The following is a 24652-nucleotide window of genomic DNA, read 5'->3' on the forward strand; positions in this document are numbered from 1 at the left end:
CTTAACCTCCTTCCACCTATCACATTCCCAACGCCCCTCCCCCAAGTCTCTCCTCCCTACCTTTTATCTTAGCCTGCTTGGCACACCCTCCTCATTCCTGAAGAAGGGCTTATGCCCGAAACGTCGATTCTCCTGCTCCTTGGATGCTGCCTGACCTGCTGCGCTTTTCCAGCAACACATTTTTAAGCTCTGATCCCCAGCACCTGCAGTCCTCACTTTCTCCTAGGCCCCAAAGTACACATATACCAATCCCACCTTGGTTAAAAAGAAAAATGATGCCAATAAAAGATCACATTTTGAATGTTTCCCACAAATTGATAGCCTGCACTGTATGAAAATGTAAAGTAGAGTGTAGGTGGAGGCTTCGTCTTTGTGAGGGAGACAGTTTCACTGAAGAATCCAAGTAAAAATGCCCCCAATTTCAAACATCCAGTCATCATCTCTTCAACAAAAAAACTCAACAAGTTGCGATTATTTGGAATGCACTGTCGGAATGGCTGGCGGAAGCAGATTCAGCAGCTGCTTTCAAAAGGAAACTGGATAGATACCAGAAAAATGGGCATTTATTGGGCTAAGGGGGAAAGAGCAGCTGAGTGGGTCTAAGTAGACAACTCTTTCAATGAGCTAGCACAGGCAGTGTGGGCAGCATGGTCACTTCCTCTGCTGCGTGATTTGCTGCATTATTTTGATAACTATCTTCAAGATGAATAGTCAGCAATGCAAACTCTGCATGAAATACAGCTATTACAAGTCAGACATTGATGCAATTATACCAGACCAGTAAAACGAGGATCACAGCAAAGATTTCCATAAATCAGCTTCTCAGCATATTTGCAATAAAAGCTCTCAAAGTAATAATCCCACTCACACACTGTCAGCGCAATAACGTGTGCCTAGTCCCATTGACTTTGACAACGAATGATTATGACGAGGGAAAGAAATAATCAACCACAAAACAAATGGGTTTATAAAACCATGAGGGGGGTAGATAAGGTGAAACACAAGGGGCTTTCTCCAGGGTAGGGGAGTTCACAACTAGACGGTACAGGTTTAAAGTGAGAGGAGAAAGATGTAAAAGGGACCTGAGGCACCCTCTTCACACAGAGTATGTAGAATGAACTGCCAGAGGAAGTGGTAAATACAGGTACAGTTAGAACATTTAAAAAGCATTTGGACAGGTACATGAATAGGAAAGGTTTCGAGTGATATGGCCAAACACAGGCGAATGGGGCTAGTTTAGTTTGGGGAAATTTGGACAGCATGGATGAGATGGACTGATGCGTCTGCTTTCATGCTGTACTCTATGCCTCTAAACTTCTGCTAAATCATCAAATCTTTCTTGACTGACCCATCAGGAAGTTTGTTCTGTGGGGACTCCCACAGCTACCTGGACTACACTTGGACAGCATGGATGAGATGGACTGATGCGTCTGCTTTCATGCTGTACAACTCTATGCCTCTAAACTTCTGCCAAATCATCAAATCTTTCTTGACTGACCCATCAGGAAGTTTGTTCTGGGGTGGGAGACCATCACCAAGCTGCAGCTCAGCTCCTGGCTCCAGGCAACATTCCCAACTTCCACAGAAAACAAGGGAACACAAGCATCAATTCTCCAATGGGGCCTTCTTGGAATTTTGCTGAGCAAAATTCACTCAGACATCAATGTGTCTTATTCACTTGTGAGTCACTTTGGAAAGGCAAGGACTAAGGAGTGATAGTCACCGTGGCTTTGTGCATGGGGAATCATGTCTCACTAACTTGCTTGAGCTTTTTAAGAGATGACAAAGAGGATTGATGAAGACAGAGTGGTGGACATTGTCGACATGGATTTCAGCAAGGCGTTTGACAAGGTTCCACAGAGTAGGCTGGTTATAAGGTTAGATCATATGAGGTCTGGGAGAGCTAGCCAATTCGATACAAAATTGGCTTGAAGGTAGGAGACAGAGGGTGGTAATGAAGGGATGCTTCTCAGACTGGAGGCCTGTGACCAGTCGTGTGCCACAAGGATCAGTGCTGGGTCTACTGCTTTTTATCATGTATATCAACGATTTGGATGTGAACATAGGAAATATGGTAAGTAAGCTTGCAGGTGACACCAAAATTGGTAGTGTAGCGAAGGTTATCTTGGAGTACAACGGGACATTGATCAAATGGGTCAATGGGCTGAGGAGTGGCAGATGGTGTTTAATCTAGATAAATGCAAGGTGGTGCATCTTGGGAAGGCAAATCAGGGCAGAACTTACATAGTTAATGATAGGGCCCTGGGGAGTGTTGCCAAACAAGAAACTTTGAGGTACAGGTTCATTGTTCATTGAAAGTGGAGTCACAAGTAGACAGGGTAATGATGAAGGCATTTGGCATGCTTACCTACGTTAGTCAGAACATTGAAGAAGCTGGGATGTCATGTTGCAGCTGTACAGGACATTGGTGGGGCCACTTTTAGAATACGGTGTACAATTCCTTCTACAGGAAGGATGTTATGAAACTTGAAAGTGTTCAGAAAAGATTTACAAGGATATTGCCAGCATTGGAGCAATTGGGAGAGGCTGCATAGGCTAGGGCTTTACTCCCTGAAGTGTTGGAAGCTGAGGGCTGATCTTATAGAGGTTTATAAAAGAATGAGAGACATGGATAGCGTAAGTAGTTAAGATCTTTCCCCTAGGGTGGTAGAGTCCAACATTAGAAGTATAAGTTTAAGGTGAGATGGGAAAGATTTAAAAGGGACCTGATGGGCAACTTTTCCACACAGAGGATGGTGTGTGTATGGAATGAGCTGCCGGAGGAAGTGGTGGAGGCTGGTACAATTACAATATTAAAAGGCATCAGGATGGGTATATGAATAGGAAGGGTTTAGAGGGATATGGGCCAAATGCTGGCAAATTGAAACATGTCAGATTGAGATGTCTGGATGACATGGTCAGGTTGGACTGAAGGGTCTATTTCCTTGCTTTATTTTGAAGAACAAGATGGTCAGAAGGCATTCTCCTGTTCCCTGGATGCTGCCTGACCTGCTGTGCTTTTCCAGCAACACATTTTCAGATTGGGATGTCTGGATGACATGGTCAGGTTGGACTGAAGGGTCTGTTTCCTCGCTTTATTTTGAAGAACAAGATGGTCGGAAGGCAGAAATTATTTTTACTCAGAAGGTTGTAAGCCTTTGGAATTTTGTACTGCAGAGGCCTTCAAGAAACTTGGAGCCTGGTTAGCTCAGTTGGCTGGATGCCTGGTGAGTGATGGCAACAGCGCAGGTTCAATTCCTGAGGTTACCATGAAGCCTCAGGTGGGGTGGTGACACTCAAGTTAAACTTGTCATCTCTCTCAAATGAGAGCGCTGCCTTATGATCTCTCATAGGGTGGATAGCCTCTGGGAAGTTAGGAGGAGAGTTATTCACTGCAGTGTTCTAGCCTCTGACCTGCTCTTGTAGTCATCACTGTGTTTATGCAGCGAGATCAGTTGAGTCTCTGTTCAATGTTAAGCCCAGAATATTGATAGTGTGGGATCCAGTGATGGTAACACTATTGAATGTCAAGGGGCAGTGGTTTGATCGTCTCTTACTGGAGATGGTTATTGCCTGGCATTGTGTGGCACTAATATTACTTGCCACATTTCAGCCCAAGTATAGATATTGTCCAGATCCTAGTGTATTTGAAGATGGACTGCTTCAATATCTGAGGTGTTGCGAATGGTGCTGAACATCCCCACTTCTGACCTTATGATGGAGGGAAGGTCATTGATGAAGCATTTGAAGATGGTTGGGCCTCGGACAGTACTCTGAGGAACTCCTGCAGAGACATCCTGGGGCTCAGATGACTGACCTCAAACAACCACAACCATCTTCCTATGTGCCAGGTATGACACCAACCAGCAGAGGGCGTACCCCTCAGTTCCTATTATCTATAGCTCTAATAGGGATATTTGATGTCACATTCGGTCAAATACAGCCTTGATATAAAGTCTGTCACTCTCACCTCCACTCTGGAATTCAGCTGTTTTGTGGTGCTGGGGACCACTGGAGGAGGCAGAGATGGATCATCCACATCTGGCTGAAGATTTCTGCAAATGCTTCAGCCTTTATCTTGATATGTGGGACTCTTCCATCATTGAGGTTGGGGATATTTGTGGAGCCTCCCTCTCCAGTGAATTGTTTAATTCTCCACCAGCAGTCATGACTGGATGTGGCAGGACTGCAGAGCTTGAATCCGATCTGTTGGTTGTGGGATCGCTTAGCTCTGTCAATCACCTGTTGCTTATGCTATCCGGCAGGTGAGGTAGTCCTGTTTGGTAGCTTCATCAGGTTGACACCTTATCTTCAGGTCTACCTGATCCTGCTCCTGGCATGCCCTCCTGCACGCTCCATTGAACCAGGGTTGATCCCCTGGCTTGATGGTAATGGTTGAGTAGGGAACCTGCTGAGCTACGAGGTGACAGATTGCACTGGAGTATAATTCTGCTGCTGTTGATGGCCCAGTATCTCATGGATGCCCAATCTTGAGTTGCTCAATCTGTTTGACATCTGTCCCATCTAGCACGAGGATAATGCCACTTAACATGATGGAGGGCATTCTTAGTGTGAAGGTGGGACTTGTGACACTCAAGGACTGTGCGGTGGTCACTCTTACTGATACTGTCATGGACAGATGCATCTGCAGCTGGAGGGTTGGTAAGGATGACATATCAAGTATGTTGTTTCCTCTTGATGGTTCCCTCACCACCTGCTGCAGACACAGTCACGCAGTTATAGCATTTAGGACCCAATCAGCTCGATCAGTACTACTGCTGCCGAGCCACTCTTGGTGGTGGACATTGAAATCCCCCCACCCCAGAGGCCATGCCACCCTCAGTGCTCCCTCCAAGTGTGGCTCAACATGGAGGTGTACTGAGCTGAGGGAGGTCGTTATGTGGTACTCAGTGGGAGGTTTCCCATGGTCGATCTGATGCCATGAGGTTTCATGGGGGTCCAGAGTCAATGTTGAGGATTCCCAAGGCAGCTCCCTCCTGATTATATCCCACTGCGCTCCCAGCTCTGCTGAGTCTGCCTCCCAGTGGGACAGGATGCACCCAGGGACGGTGATGGCGGTGTTCAGCCATGATAAAAAAGATCAGGGGACATTGAGAGGAATCAAGAGGGTGAGCTGGCCTGTGCCCCACTTTTGTTCTCAATATATTCTGTCATTTTTACTTAGGCATAGGCAATCCACTTTCAGAACAATGAGGTCGGACAAATGGCAAGGAGGGAGTAATGTTAAAGAGTTGGAGACAGCTTGGCCAGATACAGTGGGAGATGCATCTCCAAAGCTGGGGAAGTGACGGGAAAATTGCTGAAGGAAGCAGAAGGAAACTCAATCAAGCGGAGGCAGAGGTGAGGTTAAACCATACAATGGAAAACCTGCCTCATGTAAAACAAAGGCTAAGGTAACAAATTCAATTTACTTTAAAATATGATTAATTACACAAATCACAAATTCAAAAACATACCAGGAAAAATATTCAAGCGTGTCAATGTATCAATAACTCATTATGGTGAATATTTGAAATGAGCACCACCTGCAAATCACATTTGGGTTAAAATGTTCACATGCCCAGCTTAGCAGCGCTGCGAGTACCCATCTCCCCAAGGACTGCAATGGCACACGAAGGCAGCTCCCCGCCCTCTTCTCAGGGAGGATCTGAGGTGGACAATAACTGCCAGCCTTGCCCGCGAGACTCACATCCCGTGAGCGATCAGAAAGGAAAATAATTCACAGAATCGAGCCAGGCAGCGGAGGTACACAGCAGCAACCACAAAAGGCTCCATGATTGAGTCAGCGGGGAGCCAAGGAGTCGATCTGACTGCATATTAAAACATGCAGGAACCAAGACGCTCAAGCAATCTTTGTTCGGGTTGTCAAATGTCAAGTTATGTTGATTACAGAGGTGCTTATTTACCACCACAGATGAGTGCCTTTGTGTCGAAATGGGTGAGACATCATCTCTGAGGTGCCACCTCTTAATGGATTTTAATCACGGGGAGAAGCCCACAAAGTACACAGTTTGCAAATCGTTCCTCCCACCACCCTCCTCAACTCCCCCACCTTTTCATCCAATGGCATTTATACATCACTGGTGCAGATTTAAACACCTCACTGCATTCACCCGCTGCACAGCAAAGCAGAAAACACAGATGCACTGAATAAAGAAACAAAGGCTGACAACTAAAGACCAAAAACTGTTTATTGGCTCCAGAGTGTCTGGAGCTGGAAGAATTGACAAGATGCTTAGCTAGTCACTTATTCGAGAAATGAAGTTGTTCCTGCCTTTTATAACAATATAAAACATCAACACTTAAGTGCCTCCATGACCAAACAGTGTGTTAAAATGTAGGCACACAGCCTAAAGAGAATTAGAATCAGCCATTCCCTCTCTGGGCAAGATCAACATGCAAATGTTAGCTGACACACAGAGAAGGATTTCAACAGGGTCATTTGAAATTAGCCCCTTTGTCATCAGGTTAGGGAAAGCTGCCAGAATTCCCATTCCCAATTATGGAGCAGCGAACTCTACCAGAAAGTGCACGGATAAGGTCAGGCTCATCTTTAACGGCTGTAACGGTCAGTTAACCTGCTGGCAGACGAGTGAATGACGCCGATGAGGTAGTGCAGAACTGCTGTAGTGCAACTCACAGCAGCGTGTGCCGGAGGCTCAGGGAGGGGGAAGTGGGGGGGGAAAAAAATATTGTTTAAATGTGTGTTAGCAAAATCAGGAATGTCCAGCCTCAAAGGTGAAGCATCAGTCAGATACACAGTGGTCCCAATAACAACTCCGCAATGTCCACGTGGGGTTGGATAGGTTGAGAGCACTCCACTCCAGTGTGGTCAGTACATTAAACATGGTGGCAAAGCTCCTGGCCTCAACATGGTGCCTGATGGGAAACATGCCATCATGTAGCTCTTTAAAATGGGATTTACAATATAATTGAGCCAGGATTGGCACACAGAGGAGATTACATTCCAGAGCGACCTGGATCTCGCGGAGTGGTGGGCAGGCAGTTTGAAAGTCAGATGGCCTTCACCATTAGTGCTGCCTTGCATTTAATCCCTGCAGACTGATCTCTAACTGACTTTCCATCTAGACTCCTGTCCCAAGAAAAGAGCTCTCCTTCATTCGATCTGCTACCCATTCCATAGAAACTCAACATAAGCTCGAAAGACAGCTCCTCATTTCTCTACTCATCACACTACAACCTCCCCATCTTGCCAATTAATAAATTCCACCTGTGCAGTGGACACATACACATATGCCTGCCACGGGCCTTCAGCACCAACCAATGCAAAAGGTGTTACTTTCAGGTGGTTGCAATGAAGGCACTTCTGCCTCTGGAACCCACGCCTCCTTCCCCCCACCCCCACCCCCCCCGCCACCCACCTCCACACACACACACACACACAGTCTCCACATCCAGGTGGGTGAAACATGATATACGGGGCACGAGTGTTTGATTTTATCTTTCTGGCCCCAGCGTGGGGTACACTGAGCAGTACATCCTTGTGGAAGAGTACAGGTTCTTCACTCAATAATCGAGCAGCGAATGAGTCAGCCAACTGATACAGTCACATGTGGTGGAACAATTTGAGGTCGTCAATTCATACCCAAGAAGCAAACAGCAGAAGACTGAGGTGTATTTGGTCTAAGTGTGATGTTTCCATCAGCTCTTTGTCACCGATACAATTTAGAGGCAATGTTTTAGAATATTTTAAAAGATATACATGTATTCACACTAAGGGGTAGGATCAGCTGCATCATGAATGGTCAACTCCAGCTACAGGACATGAAGGCACTGAATCAGAATCTCAGCCACACTTCCCCACAATTGCAATGAGCACGTCGTTCAGTTCTGGAGAAAGGAAAGCATTCTCCTGCTTTCCCATTCAGATCAGTCTGTGCCTCCTACTAGTGGTTAAGAGTAATAGCAATTCTCATGCTTCGAGAAAGAAAAGGTAAATGATATTTATTGCCGATTGTTAACAGATTGATGTTAAGACCAATTGGGACCACTGTGTATCTGACTGATGCTTCACCTTTGAGACTGGACATTCCTGATTTTGCTAACTCATATTTAAACATTATTTCTTTCCCCCTCCCCTCCCCCACCGAGCATCCGGCACATGCTGCTGTGAGTTGCACTGCAGCAGTTCTGCCATCATTCATTCACCTGCCAGCGGGTTAACTGACTATTACAGCCATTAAAGATGAGCCTGACTTTATCCATGCACGCTCTGGCAGAGTTCGCTGCTCCGTAATTGGGAATGGGAATTCTGGCAGCTTTCCCTGTGACCTGACAACAGTGAGACTTATTTCAAATGGCCCTGCTGAAATCCTGCCTTGTGTCAGCTAACGTATCACAAACTAACTGACCCGGTTACTGTCAGGACATAGGAACACAAGTAAGCCATTGAGTCTGCCCCATCTTTCAGTGAGATTGTGGCTGTGATCTGATCAATCTCATCTGCGGTCCCTGCCTTTTCCACATTACCTTGGATTCTCTTACTGATTAAAAACCTGTCTCAGCCTTGAATATACTTAATGACGCATCTTCGACAGCCCTCTGCGGTAAAGAATTCCACAGATTCATTATACTCTGAGAGAAGAAATTCCTCCTCATGACTGCCTTAAATGGGTGACCCCCTTCCTCCAAGATTATGTTCTCTGGTCCTGGACTCTCTCACAAGGGAAACAGCCTTTCCAAATCCACCCTGCCCAGTTTCAATGGGGTCAACTCTCATTCTTCGAAATTCCAATGGGATAGGTCCAACCTACTCAGTGTCCCTCATAAGACAGCCCCTCCATACCCTGGATCAACCTTGTGAGCTATCCTTGGACTGCTCCAATGATAGCATACATTTCCTTTAATAATCGGCCCAAAAATGTTCACAGTATTTCAGCTGCGGTCTGATTGGTGTCATGAATATAAAGATTTTGTTCAAACTATACATTTCCCTTGGAAATAAAGGCCAATAATTCCACTTACCTTCCCTTTAACCTGCTGAAATTGGATGCTTTTTGTGATTTGTGTTCTGTAGTATATCTTCATTTGCCTAATATTCACCTTTTCTACTCTTCCAACCAAAGTACATAACCTTACATTGTCCCACATTATATTCTATCTACCAAGTTTCTGCCCTCTCTCACTCACTGTGCTTATATCCCTCTGCAGGCTCCACATCATACCCACCTCTTGCCATCTCACCTGTTACTAATTCAACACAAACTTGGCAATAGTACATTCACTTTCCTCATCCAACTCTTTCATACATATTGTAAATAATTGCTGCCCACAGTCATAGTCAGCCATCTTGAAAATGGCCCCCTTATCCCAACTTTGTTTTCTATTAGTTAGCCAATCCTGTATCTATGCTACTTCCAACACCATGGGCTTTTCCCTTAATAATTAGCCTCATGTGTGGTGATTTATCAAACACCTTCAGAAAATTCAAATAAACACAATCCACTTCTTTCTCATACTTATTCTGTTTGTTATTGCCTCAAAAGATTCTTGCAAATCTGACAGGTGTGATCTCCCTTCATGAAATTATGACTAGATTAGATTCCCTACAGTGTGAAAACAGGCCCTTCGGAGGGTCAGTGTGGACTTGTTGGGCCGAAGAGTAACCCACCCAGACCCATTTCCCTCTGACTGATGCACCTAACACTATAGACAATTTAACATGGCCAAATTACCTGGCCTGCACATTTTTGGACTTTGGGAGGAAACCCACGCAGACACAGGGAGAATGTGCAAACTCCACACAGACAGTCACCCGAGGCTGGAATTGAACCTGGGTCCCTGTTGCTGTGAGGCAGCAGTGCTAACCACTGAGCCACCGTGCCGCCCCCACAGCAACTCTGGTTGTTGACTCCGTTTGATTATATCATGTGTTTCTAAATGCTCTGCTGTTACATCCTTTAAAAGTGATCTCTAACATTTTCCCAATGACCCATATTAAGCTAACTTGCAGATAGCTACCTGCTTTTTCTCTCCTTCCCTTTTTAAATAAAGGTGTTACATTGGCTGAATGACCTTTTTCCATACTGTAACCATTCTGTAAAGTGTGCACTATTTACAATACGCACTGCAGAAATTTGACAAAGACCCTTGGACAGCACCTGCCAAACCCATGACCACCACCATCTAGAAAGACAAGGGCATCAGATACAGGGGAATGCCCCACTTGCCAGCTCCCCTCCGAACCACTTGCCACCCTGATTTGAAAACATATTCCTTCACTGTTACTGCCTCCCTAACAGCATTGTGGGTCTATCTGCAGCACAAGGACTGCAATATTTCAAACAGACAGGTCACCAACCATCTTTAAGGGCAGATAGGGACAGGCAATAAATGTTGGCCAGCCAGCAATGACCATGTCCATGAGAGAATAAAAATAAGTGGCGGGACAGCCAACAGGATGTGGCCTATCTGAGGAAAGTTCTTGTTCAGGCTTCCATCCAAAAGCAGTGTGCCAGCAGAAATGCAGTGGATGACATTTATTTGATTCTAAACAGTAAAGAACAAAATTTGCATCTAACCTTTTCACCCCACAGCTGAATTCCAGATTTACTGCGTGACAGTGTGGTGATAATTCTTTTCCTGAGGTAACCAAGTTGATATTAGATTTATACTTGGATACAGAAGACCAGTTAATAACACTACTGAGGGAGGATTTTCTACCTGCTGTTGAGGACAGCCAAACATTGTTGATAAACCAGAATAATTATATCCCAAACAAAACGGGACAGCACGGTGGCTCAGTGGTTAACACTGCTGCCTCACAGCACCAGGGACCCAGGTTTGATTCCAGCCTTAGGTGGTTGTCTGTGTGGAGTTTCTCACAGTGTCTGCATGGGTTTCCCCTCACAATTCAAAGATGTGCAGGTTAGGTGAACTGGCCGTGCTAAATTGCCCCTAGCATTCAGGGATGTGTAGATTAGGTGCATTAGTCAGGGGTAAATGTAGAGCAATAGGTTCAAGGAATGGGTCTGGGTGGGTTACTGCTTGGAGGGCTGGTGTGGACTTGGAGGGCTGAAGGGCCTGTTTCCACACTGTAGGAATCCTATTCTATAAATAAAGTGTAAATTTAAATTTCTCAATCTATTGACCAATGGCTTAGTGCAGAATCCAGTGAGAGTGGCAAAGTGCCCTCGGATGGCTGAGTAGGAAAGCCTTCAGTCAATAACCAGCACCACCGTTTACTGTATTAGCCAGCTACGTTCAGGATTCAATGATTTACTTTTAAGGATACAGCTGCCATCATACAACAGGTCAAGAGTACATGGATTATGAAATGATGTTCGCAGGTCAGGGACTGACCCAAGGAAAGACTACTCAACTCAGCCTCATCACCAAACATTTTCTTTATTCAACAGGCAACATGGTGGCTCAGTGGTCAGCACTGCTGCCTCACAGCGCCAGAGACCTGGATTTGATTCCACCCTTGGGTGACTGGGTGGAGTTTGTACATTGAACCATGTCTGTGTGGGTTTCCTCTGGGTGGTATTCCTTTCTTCACAAAGATATGCAGGTTAGGTGGAGCAACCATCCATTTCCCATGGCTGAAGGGGTAGGGTAAGTGGGTGAGATGCTCTTCAGAGGGTCAGTATGGGCTGAATGGCCTGCTTTCACACTGTAGGGATTCCATGATGCTTTCACAGGCTGAGGACACCGCTGGCCAGGCCAGCATTATTGATGCCCATCCCTAATTATACAGAGGGCAGTTTAGAGTCGGGAGTCACTTGTAGGTCAGACCAGATAAGAATGGCAGATTCCTTCCCTAAAGTATGTTAGGATTGATACGCAGAAAGCAAATCTTCCACATACACTGCACATTGTTTTCCTGTTCTGTTACGCTGATCAGATGGAGAAAGTTTGTGGCCAAACCAATTCTCAACTCAACAAGTCTAATTCATATGAGTCAGGAGCAGCTAACAGCCATTTGGCCCCTCAAGGCTGTTCCAGCATTCAGTACGACCATGGCTATTTGATTCCTTCACATCCCAGCCTAACCTTGATCAGTTTTCATCCCCTTGCTTATCAAGAATCCAACTACTTCTGCCTTAAAAATATTCAGGCTCTTCTTCCACCGCCTTTTGAGAAAGAAAACTCCACAGACCCCCAAGCCTCAGTCAGAAAATTATTTTATTCTCCTCTCTATCTTAAATGGCTGACCCCTTATTTTCAAAGGATAACCTCTCGTTTTAGATCTTCCCATAAGATGAAACAATCTCTCCACATTCACTCTGTCAAGATCTCTCAGAATCTTACTTCCATAGAATCCCCTACAGTGTGGAAACAGGCCATTTGACCCAACAAGTCCAAACCAACGCTCCAAATAGTAACCTACACAGACCCATTCCCCTACATTTACCCCTGACTAATGCACCTAACCTACACATCCCTGAACACTATGAGCAACTTGGCATGGCCAGTTCACCTAAGCTGCACATCTCTGGACTGTAGGAGGAATCCCACACAGACATGGGGAGAATGTGCAATCTCCACACAGGCAGTCGCCCAAGGGTGGAATTGAACCTGGGTCCCTGGCGCTGTGAGGCAGTAGCGCTAACCACTGAACTACCGCAGAACTTACTTGCTCCAATCAAGTTACTTCTTACTGTTCCAAACTCCAGCAATACAAGCCTAGCCTGTCCAACTTTTTCATGGAAAACAACCTCCCTATAACAGCTACCAGCTTTGCAAATCTTCTTTGAATTACTTCGACCACACTTACATCCTTCCTTATACAAGGTGGCCAATACTGTGCACACCACTCCAAATATGCTTTCACTAGTGCCTGGTATAAGTGAATAATAACCTCCCTACTTTTATATTCAATTCCCCTCACAATAAATAAGAACATTCTATTCACACTCCTAATTACTTGATGTATCTGCATACTCAGCGCTTGCAATTCATGAACTAGAATACCTCAATCCCTCTGCAGCACACAGAGCTCTGCAAACCCCTGGCATTTAGATTTTTAAAATATTTCTCCTGGCAAAATGGACAATTTCCCATTTTCCCGTATTCTGCTCAACTCACCAGATTTGCAGTCACTCACTTGACCTGTCAACATTCCTTTGTAGCCTCATATTCTTTTGCAAATTACTTTCCACCTATCGTTGTGTCATCAGCCAATTTACCAACATGCCTTCATCTAAGGCGTTGATACAAATTCTAAACAGTTGAGATCTAACCACCGATCCCTACGGCACCACTTGTTACATCTTGCTCCTTTCCACCTATCGTTGTGTCATCAGCCAATTTAACAATCATGCTTTCATCTAAGGCGTTGATACAAATTCTAAACAGTTGAGATCTAACCACCGATCCCTACGGCACCACTTGTTACATCTTGCTCACCAGAGAAAGATCGATTTGTATCGTCTCTCTCTGCTTCCTGTTGGCCAGCCAATCTTCTATCCATGCCAATACATTACAATACTATACCATGAACTTTTACTCATTGCAATAACCTTTAATGTGGCACTCTGTCAAATACCTTCTGGAAACAGAAGTTTCATGGCCTTCAAACTCCAAAATAAACCAGAAGCTTTCTTCATTTTTTTCCTGAATTGCAGAAAGCATTTATTTCTCCAGCTCAGAAGTTGTATCAGATTTCTTACAACAAAAAAAGCAAGCCGACATCTGAAGTGACGATGAAATACTGGAGAACTCACGTGGATTAATCTGACTTCCACTGAAGTGGGAATCATCACTGTTTCTTGTTTACTACATTCAGCTTATCATCCGCTAACTTACAGAAAGATATTTAATAGTTTTGTTTCAAAATAGCAAAGGACTTGTACCAAATTGATGATTAATTCCCATGAAGAAAGTCATTCGTGAAATTTCAAAGCAAGACTGAGGCCAATGCATCAAAATACAACAGTAAGTCAGCCTGTCAGAAATGACAGACGATCAACCTCTACAGTCCAACCATCAAATCAGAAGCAATTCAATCTCCCCATACAATTAAAGCCTTCTCTTCTCAATTCAATGGTGTAGAATTGCACCGAAGCATCAGTTTCTAAGAGTACAAATGCAAATATGAATTTTATTCATGAAACAAGATTTTGAATGCACGTAAGAATCAGCCGCACAAATGCCATTGTTTGCGATTTGGTATTGAATGTCCAGGAACCAAGAAATATAATTTTCCATAAAAGGGAGTTTTATACGGACTTGCAGAGGAGACAAACAACTTCAGTTTAATAACTACAGCATATGTTGAAGAGAGTTAAAAACAGGAACAATAAGCTTTAACACCTGACAAAGAAAAAGTTCAGCAGGCAGTTGTCTTTTCCCTAGGATGGGGGATTTCGAGACCGGGGGCATTTTTAAAGGTGAGAGGAGAGAGATTTAAAAAAAAGATGAGAGGCTTTTTTTTTTACACAGAGGGTGGTTCATGTGTGGAATGAACTTCCTGAGGAAGTGGTGGATGTGGGTACAGTTATAATGTTTGAAAGATATTTGGATAAGTACGTGAGTGGGCAAGGAGGGATATGGGCCAAATGCAGGGAGGTGGGACTAGCTTAGTTTGGATTATGTTCAGTATGGACTGGTTGGGCGAAAGGGTCTTTTTCCGTGCTGTATGACTCTATGACTCTATGTGATGACCCAGTGATAATACTGAACAAGTCAGACCCAGAGTGAAACTTGACCTGATGGATCACAAAGTTGACTTTTGCAGTTGGTTAATTTGCTGGTTAGTCACTGAAACTATAAATGCACGTTAATAAAATAACACAAGTTTATTTTTGTTTAAATGCAATAGAAATGAAGGTTATATTAATATGACAGTTTGGAAAGACCTCAAGATAAACAGCAAATCAAAGGGGCAGGATTTTCCACTCCCTGGAGCTGAAAGGGTGAGACAGTTGTTTATTTTTGTTTAAATGCAATAGAAATGAAGGTTATATTATATGACAGTTTGGAAAGACCTCAAGATAAACAGCAAATCAAAGGGGCAGGATTTTCCACTCCCTGGAGCTGAAAGGGTGAGACAGTTGGGAAAAAATGAAATGAGAAAGCAAAATCAGAATCTCGTCGTGATAAAGTTTTCCCAATTTTTCTGACTACTTTATTGCCGTGTACTTCCATCTTGGTATTTGCCGACCTTGCCTCCTGTATTACCACCTCCGATTCTCCTTCCCAGAAACTAAAAGAATCCAGTTCCCAGGGTATATTGCAGCTTGCCACTTGCTTGCTCCATTTTCCCCCCCATAACCTTCGATTCCCTTCCTGATTAAAAGGCTGTCTCTCTGTCTCAGGTGATGAGCCCCCAGTGAGTGAGAAGGAAGTGCAGAGGGTGAGCTGGGTGAGAGCTGTTTAGTGGACACGATACACGTGAGATATTTAATCCTTGAGATTCGATGAGAGGTGTGCGTGGTGGCAGAGTTAGAGTGAGTGCTGACTCGGAGTGTGAGAGATGGCGGAGGGGAGATGGTGGTACTTAGCCTTGCGAGCACAGAAGGTCATTCACCTTCTTCCTGCACTGCTGGGTGTTCTGCTGTACCACAGTTACGGCACTGACTTGGGCTACTATACTCCAGGCCAGCTGAGCCCGAAGGCATGGCCTCCGTTGTCAGTCATCAGGATAATGCTGATGACCAGCTCTTCTAAGCTAATGGCTGGGTCCTATCCAGTGTGATAACAGTTCAGCACTGCAGTGTCTGAAGTGGGGCACAACTTGACTTCAAAGGCAGGAAGAGTGTGGTGCTGGAAAAGCACAGCAGGTCAGGCAGCATCCGAGGAGCAGGAGAGTTGACGTTTCAGGCAAAAGCCCCTCATCAGGAATGAGGATTGTGGGCCGGGGGTGCTTAGAGATAAGTGGGAGGGGGTTGGGGTTGACGGAAAGGTAGCTGGGAATGTGATAGGAAGATGAAAGTGGGAGAGAAGGTGATAGGTCAGAGATCTCTCTCCTGATGAAGAGCTTATGCCCGATACGTCAATTTGCCTGGTCTGCAGATGCTGCCTGACCTGCTGTGCTTTTCCAGCACCACACTCTCGACTCTGATCTCCAGCATCTACAGTCCTCACTTTCTCCTTCAGAGGCGTGAACACCAGAAGGGCCCAGTAGCAGCCAGCACGTCCATCTCTCCTGCTGCAAGACTCCGCAGGAAGGATGCTGTGGAGACTGGATGCATAAGGAATGAGGTGAAAAGCAGATGAATGTACAAGAGCAGTCATTCCCGAACTGTAGCAGACCGAGTGCCAGAAAGCTCACTCCTAAAAACATCAACACAAAATTGGACAGTTCAGCCCAAACTTTCAACCTGTATCCCAGCAAGAACCCCTCCAATTACACAGATCCAATCCCAGCTCTAATTTTATTACTTTACCTGACCGTCGAGTTTTCTTACGGGTACTGCTGAGAGAGTTTGATGACGCCCTTCCAGTGCTCTTGGTCTAAACCACTTTTAAGTTCTGACCACTTGTAAACTCATATCCAAGTTCCCTCAGCTTGGAGAGTTCACAAACTAAAGCCCTTCTGGCGAGAGTTGAACGGAAAACCGGATCCTTTTGCCAAGAGGAATCTTCTCTTCTGGATTGATTTCCTGGTTCTTCTGAACTGTAGTCAAAACAAAAATTAACAGCCCTTAGTCTATTTTCCCTGTCTGTCATAAACCCAGCAGGATAAACACTTCATTAATTATCATCACAGTTACTGATAGCACTTTAACTGAACTGCATGCTTTCTTGGTAATGATGCCTTTCGTTCACTGTTCCAAATGACTTTCTGACCATTTCCTTTCAAAAGCAATTATCTTTAGAAACAGAAAAGATCTATCTGCCCCTATTTTTAAAAAAAACTTACATTCCACATATTTTACACATCTTTATCAGAGAGGGAGAAAGGTAAAGCATCACTTTCTGCAGATCTCTAAGAGATAATGACATGCTGTATACTAATGCAGTGAGACTAAAAAACGCCATGAAATTGCTCAGAGTGATCTGGGGAAGCTGTAGATAGGGGTGGAGGAATAGAAAACATTGGGGGCTCAGGGTAGGTGGGAAAATGTGGAGCATTGGATGAGTAGTCTCCCTTCATGCCTTATGATTCTCTATCCAATCAATATGGCATTAAATACCTTCACTTGCACCTCATGTTTACCAAATTGACAGCATGCTTCTGGAACAGACAATAAAAGGAGGAAGACAACTGCATTCACATAGTGCCTTTTCTGGCCTCAGGATGCCCCACAGTGCACATCAGACAGCTGCTAGAACATTTTATGTACCACTTTGAACACTGCAAAGCCTCACCAAGCACTGCACATGTGCATTATTGACGCAGAGCTATGATACTCCTTGTGAGGGGGCTCTAGAACCAGGAGACCAAATTACGTCCCGTATCTTTGCTCTTCCTTCGGATAACAATTAGCACGTTAACAGTCTCCTACAGTCACATGATTCTAACACAGCAGCAATGCACGGAAATGGTCAGCATAGCATGTCAAAGCAGAGAGCAACACTGTCTGCACAGACACATGTTCCTGCTGGTCTCATCTGTGGTTTTCATGTTGAACTGCAGCTGAAGATGAATCGTTAAACAAGATGAAAATTACTCGCTCCCAAAAGCACTTAAAATTAATGAAAAGCAATTTGCGTGCAATTACCATTCTTGTTCAAGCATCACAAATGTTAAGAAGTGAACTGAGGATTTGGGGAGAATTAATATTGCAAACACCGCTCAAAACAATGTGGCAGGCACAACTGACTGAAGAATAAAGATCCAAGCACCTGAACACTGAGAAGGGACTGCTTTCATTCGGAAAGCATTTTCTTCCCGCTGTGAATTACTGACAAGGGCCGGGCCAGTATTATCATTTTTTGAGATGGTAACAGAAAGAATTGATGAGGGTAATATCTTTGATGTGGTATATGTGGACTTCTAGAAGGCACTTGATATAATGCCACACAACAGTCTTGTAAGAAAAGTCATCGGCATGAAATAAAAGGGACAGTAGCCATAGGGATTTAACATTGGCTGAGTGATAGGAAACTGAGAGTCATGGTTAAAGGATACTTTTTGAGCAGGTGGGAGGTTTGCACTGGAGTTCCCCAGGGGTCAGTATTGAGACTCTCGCCTTTCCTAATCTTTATTCATGATCTAGATCTTGGGTGCAGAGGATGTTTTCGAACCTCGCAGATTAACATGAAATGTGGAAGAATTGTAAACCATGAGGTCAGTGTGAAAGACCGAAAGGTTGTTGACAAGTTGGTGGAGTGGGTGTATCGAGGGCGGACGTGGTTCAGGGTGAAGAAGAGTGCGGCGTTGCACTTTGTTGGGACGAATACTGAAGGACGACAGAAAATAGGGGGCACAATTCGAGAGGGGGTGCAGGAACATAAGGACCTCATGAAGGAAACCACAAGCAGGTTGGATGGAGTAGATAGGGAGAAACTGTTCCCACTTGGAAAAGAAACAAGAATGAAAAGGCATAGATTTAAAACTGATTTCCAAAGCAGCAAGTATGATGTGTGAGAATACTTTTTCGCACAGCAAATAATTAAAGTATGAAATGCATTGCCTGGAAACATGGTAAAGGTAGGTTTGATTGAGGTATTCAAAAGGGTATTGAATGACATAGTTGAATAGAAATGGTAGAGGCAATGAAATGGAGAAAAAGCAGGAGATTGGCACGATGTAATGATGCTCAGTTGAAGAGCTGGTGCAGCAACAACAGGCTGAACGATTTCCTGAACAACAACTCATCTTTTTTTCCTCTCTTCTACAGTTTATTTTCGGAGGCATTGACCTAGTCACCTCAACTAGTCACCTCAAAGTGTACATTTCTTTTTAAAAACAGTCTCACATAAATACACGTAAACACATGACCAGACAACTCTGAACCTCTTGCACAACTCAAAGGCTGAGGGGTGACCTTATAGAGGTTTATAAAATCATGAGGGGCATAGATAGGGTAAATAGACAAGGTCTTTTCCCTGGAGTGGGGGAGTCCAGAACGAGAGGGCATAGATTTAAGGTGAGAGGGAAAAGATTTAAAAGGGACTGAAGTGGCAACTTATTTTCACGCAGAGGGTGATACATGTATGGAATGAGCTGCCAGAGGAAGTGGTGGAAGCTGGTACAATTGCAGCATTTAAAAGGCATCTGGATGGGGCATGAATAGGAAAGGTTGAGAAGGATATGGGCCAAGTGCTGGCAAATGGGACCCCCCCAGCATGGACGGGTTGGAAAGAAGAATCTGTTTCTGTGCTGTACTGCTCTATGATTCTAACACTCTATAACTCAAAAATGAAACAAAAACTACTTCATAGAAGTCAAAGTTGAGAGCTCCCAGGTTTTCTTCTTCTGGATTACTATGTTTGAGGAATCCATCTGCAGATCAAATATAATTTGGGCAAGAGTGAGGTCACACACTTAGGTAGGAGGAATGTAGATGCAAAGTTTCTCTTTAGTGGGAAGAAATTAGAAACAGTTGATGTCCGGATGGGAAGGCGTCCCTGGAGGTTCACATGCCAGTTCAACAAACTATTTGGAAGACCATTGGCCTTTACCACAACAGGATGAGAGTACAGGAGTAGAGGTCTTGCTTCACTTCATGAGAACACTGCTGAGGCTGTGCCTGGAGCATTGTGTGCACCTCTGGTCTCCTTGCCGAGGGAAGGTTATAAAAAAAAAGTCTGACTCTAATTTTGCATTAATATGTGAAAAGAAGACCATTTGAATTTTGAAGCAACCATGCTTTGACAGAAATTCTAATTACTACCCTGAAAGTAAGCAACATTCTTCTTCCTAATGTGGATTTGCATTTTCAAACGTACAGTAAGTTGTGTTTTGCAATGACATTGTAGTGACAGGGAGTAAAGGGGTAGCTGTAGCCCCTCTGATTGAAAAGCAACCCAAGATCAGTAAACTCAACACAGATTGAAGATCAACCCGAGCTAATCTCTGGACACATTCACTGGGCAGCTGTTGGGTCAACTGTGTGACACTTGGCCTGTTCAAATCTGAGATTAGAAACACCAAAAAGGAAGGTATGTGGCTCCCAATGACTTGGTATTGACCAACATGCATTGTGATCGCAGAAGCAGAAAGGCCCACAGTTTTACCTCTGAATGTGGGTGCAATCTCAGACAGACTGCCATGTGTCTCTCTCTACAGGTTCCAAATCAGTGCCAGACCATAAAGATGGAGGAGAAGCTTTCTCCTTGTTGCACTATCATGGCTTAGAATGATGGTGCAATGTGTGGTACCTGCAGAGATGTTGAGGACAGAGATGGAGAGCAGAGTGACCTACCCCGCTGAAAAGAAGGATTATTTTTGAGAGATTGTTTAATGCCCATTTGCTTCCCCCTCTAAAGAGTAATATTCAAACAGAATGACCACTAAACAAATCACAAAAACAGAAGTTGGTGGAAAAGCTCAACAGGTCTGGCAGCATCTGTGGAGAGAAATCAGAGTTCGTGTTTCAGGGCTGGTGATCCTGCCTCAGGACTGAGCTGTTCCAGCAATTTCTGTTTTGTTTCTGATTTCCAGCATCTTTTGGTCTTTATTAAGAAAGATGACAATTTTGTAGTACACTTCAGATAATTTTTTAAAAATTCTTTTGTGGGATATTGCCAGTAATCCTCCTCAAGATGTCTACTTGAAAATGCTAATTTGGTTGGAATAACAACGATAAATGAAGGACACAAACTCTGTGAGGGAGGGGTAACTGCAAACACAGAGATACCCAGATGCATGTGTGAACAATGCGTTGTTGGTGGTAGATTCACCAAGTCAGGATCGTGAATGGAGGTGGAGGGCAGAGAATCAATGGCATTATGGTGTGCCTTTCTAACACACCGGCTCATTATGAACTGGAGTTCTGTGGCCGAGTCTGGGTACCCACACTGCACTGCATACCAATGCCATTAGAGTCAGTGTTGCGAAGATACCAGAATGGAGGAGCTGGGGCTGTTCTCACAATTTTGGAGGAGTCTTGATCCTTCAAAAACGGATTTGCTCAAAATCATGAAGGGTTGGGAGAAATGGCTTGAATGGACTGCCTGGGAATGTAGGTGAGGTGGGAAAACTCTCAACATTTTATTAAAAAACTCAATAAGGACTTGAAGTATCATAACATTCAATGAATGGGCCTTGTGCTGGAAAGTGGGTCTTGAGTAGGTATTGGTGTATATTTCAGAAGTATAGACAAGATCTCTTCTGTACTGTATCAATGACTAGAGGACAGCGATTAAAGCTGATTGGCAAAGGAACCAAAGATAATCTGAGGAAATATGTTTCTGCACAGGGAGCAATCAGGATCTTGGATGCACCGCCCAAAAACGCAATGAAAATGGATTCACTCGTGGCATTGGGGAAAGGGTGGGATGGGCTGAGCTGTTCATGCAGTCAGGTAGCACAGATATGATGGGGTGGATGTGTCATAGGTGTACTCTGGTTTGCTGGGCCAGTAAGTGGACAACCACGTTTCTGCAAATGTCAAGTCACACTGACCAGACTGAGCAAAGACAGTAAATTTCCTTCCTTAACATAGGAACAAACTAGGTAGGTTTTGAGTACTGTCCATCGTTACTCAATTAGCCAATTTAAATGCCACATACCCGTCCTTTATTCTGTACCAGGATGAGGGCTTCGCTGGCTAGGCAGCATTTATTGTTCATCCCTAATTGCCCAGAGGGCAGTTGAGTCAACCATGTTGTTGCGGGTCTGGAGTCACATGTACACCAGACCAGGTAAGGATGGCAGAGTTCTTCCCTAAAGGACGTTAGGTTTTACTAACAATTGGCAATTGATTTATAGTAGTCTTTCGATCCTTAATTCCAGATATTTATTGAATTCAAATTCCACCATCTGCCGTGGTGGGATTTGAACTTGTGTCTCTGTACCATGAGCCAGGGCTTACTCGTGCAGTTACAGTCACCTCACTACTGTAGCCACAGTTCTCCCAAAGAAATCTGCTCTGCGGAGATGTGGGAGGAAAAGGAAATTAATTTTACAAGGTGAACATCTTCACCCGAAAAGCCATGAAAAATATTTTTTTTTTTCTTTTTAAAATCCCTCAACAGAATTACACATCAGATCCTTCTGGGATATAAAAGATATAGATCAAGGAGGAACCCTACAGCATTAAAGAAGCAGGCTCAGGAAAAATGCTGCTTCCTACAGATGTTATTTCTGAAGCCCAAACCACAATGTCAAGAAATACAGCAAATCCCAAGCACATTTTAAGAGTCAGCGATGCCCATTAGTTCAGCTGCTCCCATCTTTATGTTCTTTTCAAATCAGAAACACAGTAAAGAAAATACCTTTGGTACATCTGTTATTTCAGCTCTGTCAAGCTCTGTGAAACAGGATAGTTAAAACACAGGGGCGAGTTTGTTTGAATGGCTGCTGGCTCTACCCTCCCCCATGACCTTCCAGCCACTCAGCTTTTTCAGAGGCAGTGCCATCACTGAATCACAGAAAGTGATGGTACAGGAGGAGGCCATTTGACCCCTCATGCCTGCACTGGTTTGTTAAATCAGCACCATTACCCAGTGCCAATCTCCTGATTTATCCTTATACTCATGAAAATATACTTTAACTAAATAACCAACCAAAACCCTCATGAATGCCTCAATAGACCCTTGTTCCACCACACTTCCAGGCAGTGTATCCCATACTCCAACTAGAAAAGCTTTTCCTACCTCACATTTGCTTTGTTTACAAATTGCTTTCAATCTATGCCCTCCCTGATCTGATGAAGGTCAGCCAGGAGCGATCCAATTGACCTTGTGCCAATATCTTTCAGAACCTGAGGGGTTCAGGTATGTAATTCTTTGAAATGTATGTCACATGTAGACAAGGTGGTTAAAAAGGCATTTAGCACACTTGCCTACATAGCTCAATCCTCTGAGTACAGAGGAACCTTGATTATCTGGTATTCCATTATCCGAATTTCGGTTATCCAGACAAGATCGCAAGGTCCCGATGCTTGGCTAAACTGTGTTATTTGACATTTGATTATCCAAACATTTGATTATCCGAACAAAATACTCCCCGCCTGTGTTGTTCGGATAATCAAGGTTCCTCAGTATAGGAGTTGGAAGGTCATGTGAAGGTGACTGGAGTCTGGAGTTCTCTGCCCAGTTCAGGTTGCCCTGTTATAGGAAGGATATTATTATTATAGGAACATAGAACATAGAAAAATACAGCGCAGTACAGGCCCTTTGGCCCTCGATGTTGCGCCGATCCAAGCCCACCTAACCTACACTAGCCCACTATCCTCCATATGCCTATCCAATGCCCGTTTAAATGCCCATAAAGAGGGAGAGTCCACCACTGCTACTGACAGGGCATTCCATTAACTCACGACTCGCTGAGTAAAGAACCTACCCCTAACATCTGTCCTATACCTACCACCCCTTAATTTAAAGCTATGCCCCCTCGTAATAGCTGACTCCATACGTGGAAAAAAGTTCTCATGGTCAACCCTATCTAAACCCCTAATCATCTTGTACACCTCTATCAAGTCACCCCTAAACCTTCTTTTCTCCAATGAAAACAACCCAAGTGCCTCAGCCTTTCCTCATACAATCTTCCTACCATACCAGGTAACATCCTGGTAAACCTCCTCTGCACCCGTCCCAGTGCCTCCACATCCTTCCTATAGTATGGCGACCAAAACTGCACACAATACTCCAGATGCGGCCGCACCAGAGTCTTATACAACTGCAACATGAACTCAGGACTCCGGAACTCAATTCCTCTACAGGAAGGGTACTGTTAAGCTAGAAAGGGTTCAGAAGACATTTATCAGGATCGTGCTGGGTACAGAAGGTTTGAGTTATAAAGAAAGACTGAGACATTTTTACACTGGAACGTAACAGGTTAAGAGTTGATCTTATAGAGGTTTATAAAATCATTAGGGGTATAGATAGGCTTAAAGGTAAGTGTCTATCATGCCCATCAGCCGTGATTAAATGGTGAAGTGGAGTCGCTGGGCCAAATGGCCTTACTTCCACTCCTATGTCTTATGTCTTATGGTCTTTTCCCCAAAATGCGGGATTTCAAGGCTAGGGGACGTATTTTAAAGTGCAAGGAGAGAGATTACAAGAAGAAATGAGGGACAATTTTTTTTACAAAGAGGGTGGTTCACATGTGGAATGAACTTCCTGAGGAAGTGGTGGACATGGGTGCAATTACATTTAAAAGACACTGAGACAATTACATGTACAGGAAAGATTTGGAGGGATATGGACCAAGTGCACGCAGGTGGGACTAATTCAGCTTGGGATTATGTTTGGCATGGACCGAAGGGTCTCTTTCTGTGTTGCATGACTCTATGACTCTACAACACAGTGAAGACATAAGGTTTGGAGCAAGTGTCGAGATCGGGGGAGAGCAGAAACGATTTACAAGAATGAGAAATGTCAGCAAAGAGGAGACACTAGCAAGTTGGGAGCGTCCTCCTTACAAGGAAGCAGGCAGACAGCAGATCTGATTGAGGTTTACAAAATCACGGGCAGGTTGGAGAGAGCAAATCGACAGAAATTGCTCCCCTCTCACAAAAGGGACCAGAATAAAAAGCAAACCGTACAAATGGGCGGCACGATGGCACAGTGGTTAGCACTGCTGCCTCACAGCGCCAGAGACCCGGGTTCA

General features: G+C 44.3%; 1 protein-coding gene across 5 annotated transcripts in view; it reads right to left on the reverse strand.

Moving 5' to 3' along the window:
- The window catches only part of LOC122548458 (tyrosine-protein kinase Fyn), a 271949-nt gene that overhangs the window by 187173 nt on the left and 60124 nt on the right, over positions 1 to 24652 (reverse strand). For 4 of the 5 annotated variants that reach the window (XM_043687161.1, XM_043687162.1, XM_043687155.1 and 1 more), the window contains exon 2: positions 16374 to 16603. The exons of the other annotated variant lie outside the window; for it this stretch is intronic. The gene's annotated coding sequence lies outside the window, so the exon portion shown is untranslated. The remainder of the gene's footprint in view (positions 1 to 16373; positions 16604 to 24652) is intronic. 5 annotated transcript variants of the gene reach the window in all.

Source organism: Chiloscyllium plagiosum, chromosome 3, assembly GCF_004010195.1.
Source record: "Chiloscyllium plagiosum isolate BGI_BamShark_2017 chromosome 3, ASM401019v2, whole genome shotgun sequence".
Taxonomy (NCBI): domain Eukaryota; kingdom Metazoa; phylum Chordata; class Chondrichthyes; order Orectolobiformes; family Hemiscylliidae; genus Chiloscyllium; species Chiloscyllium plagiosum.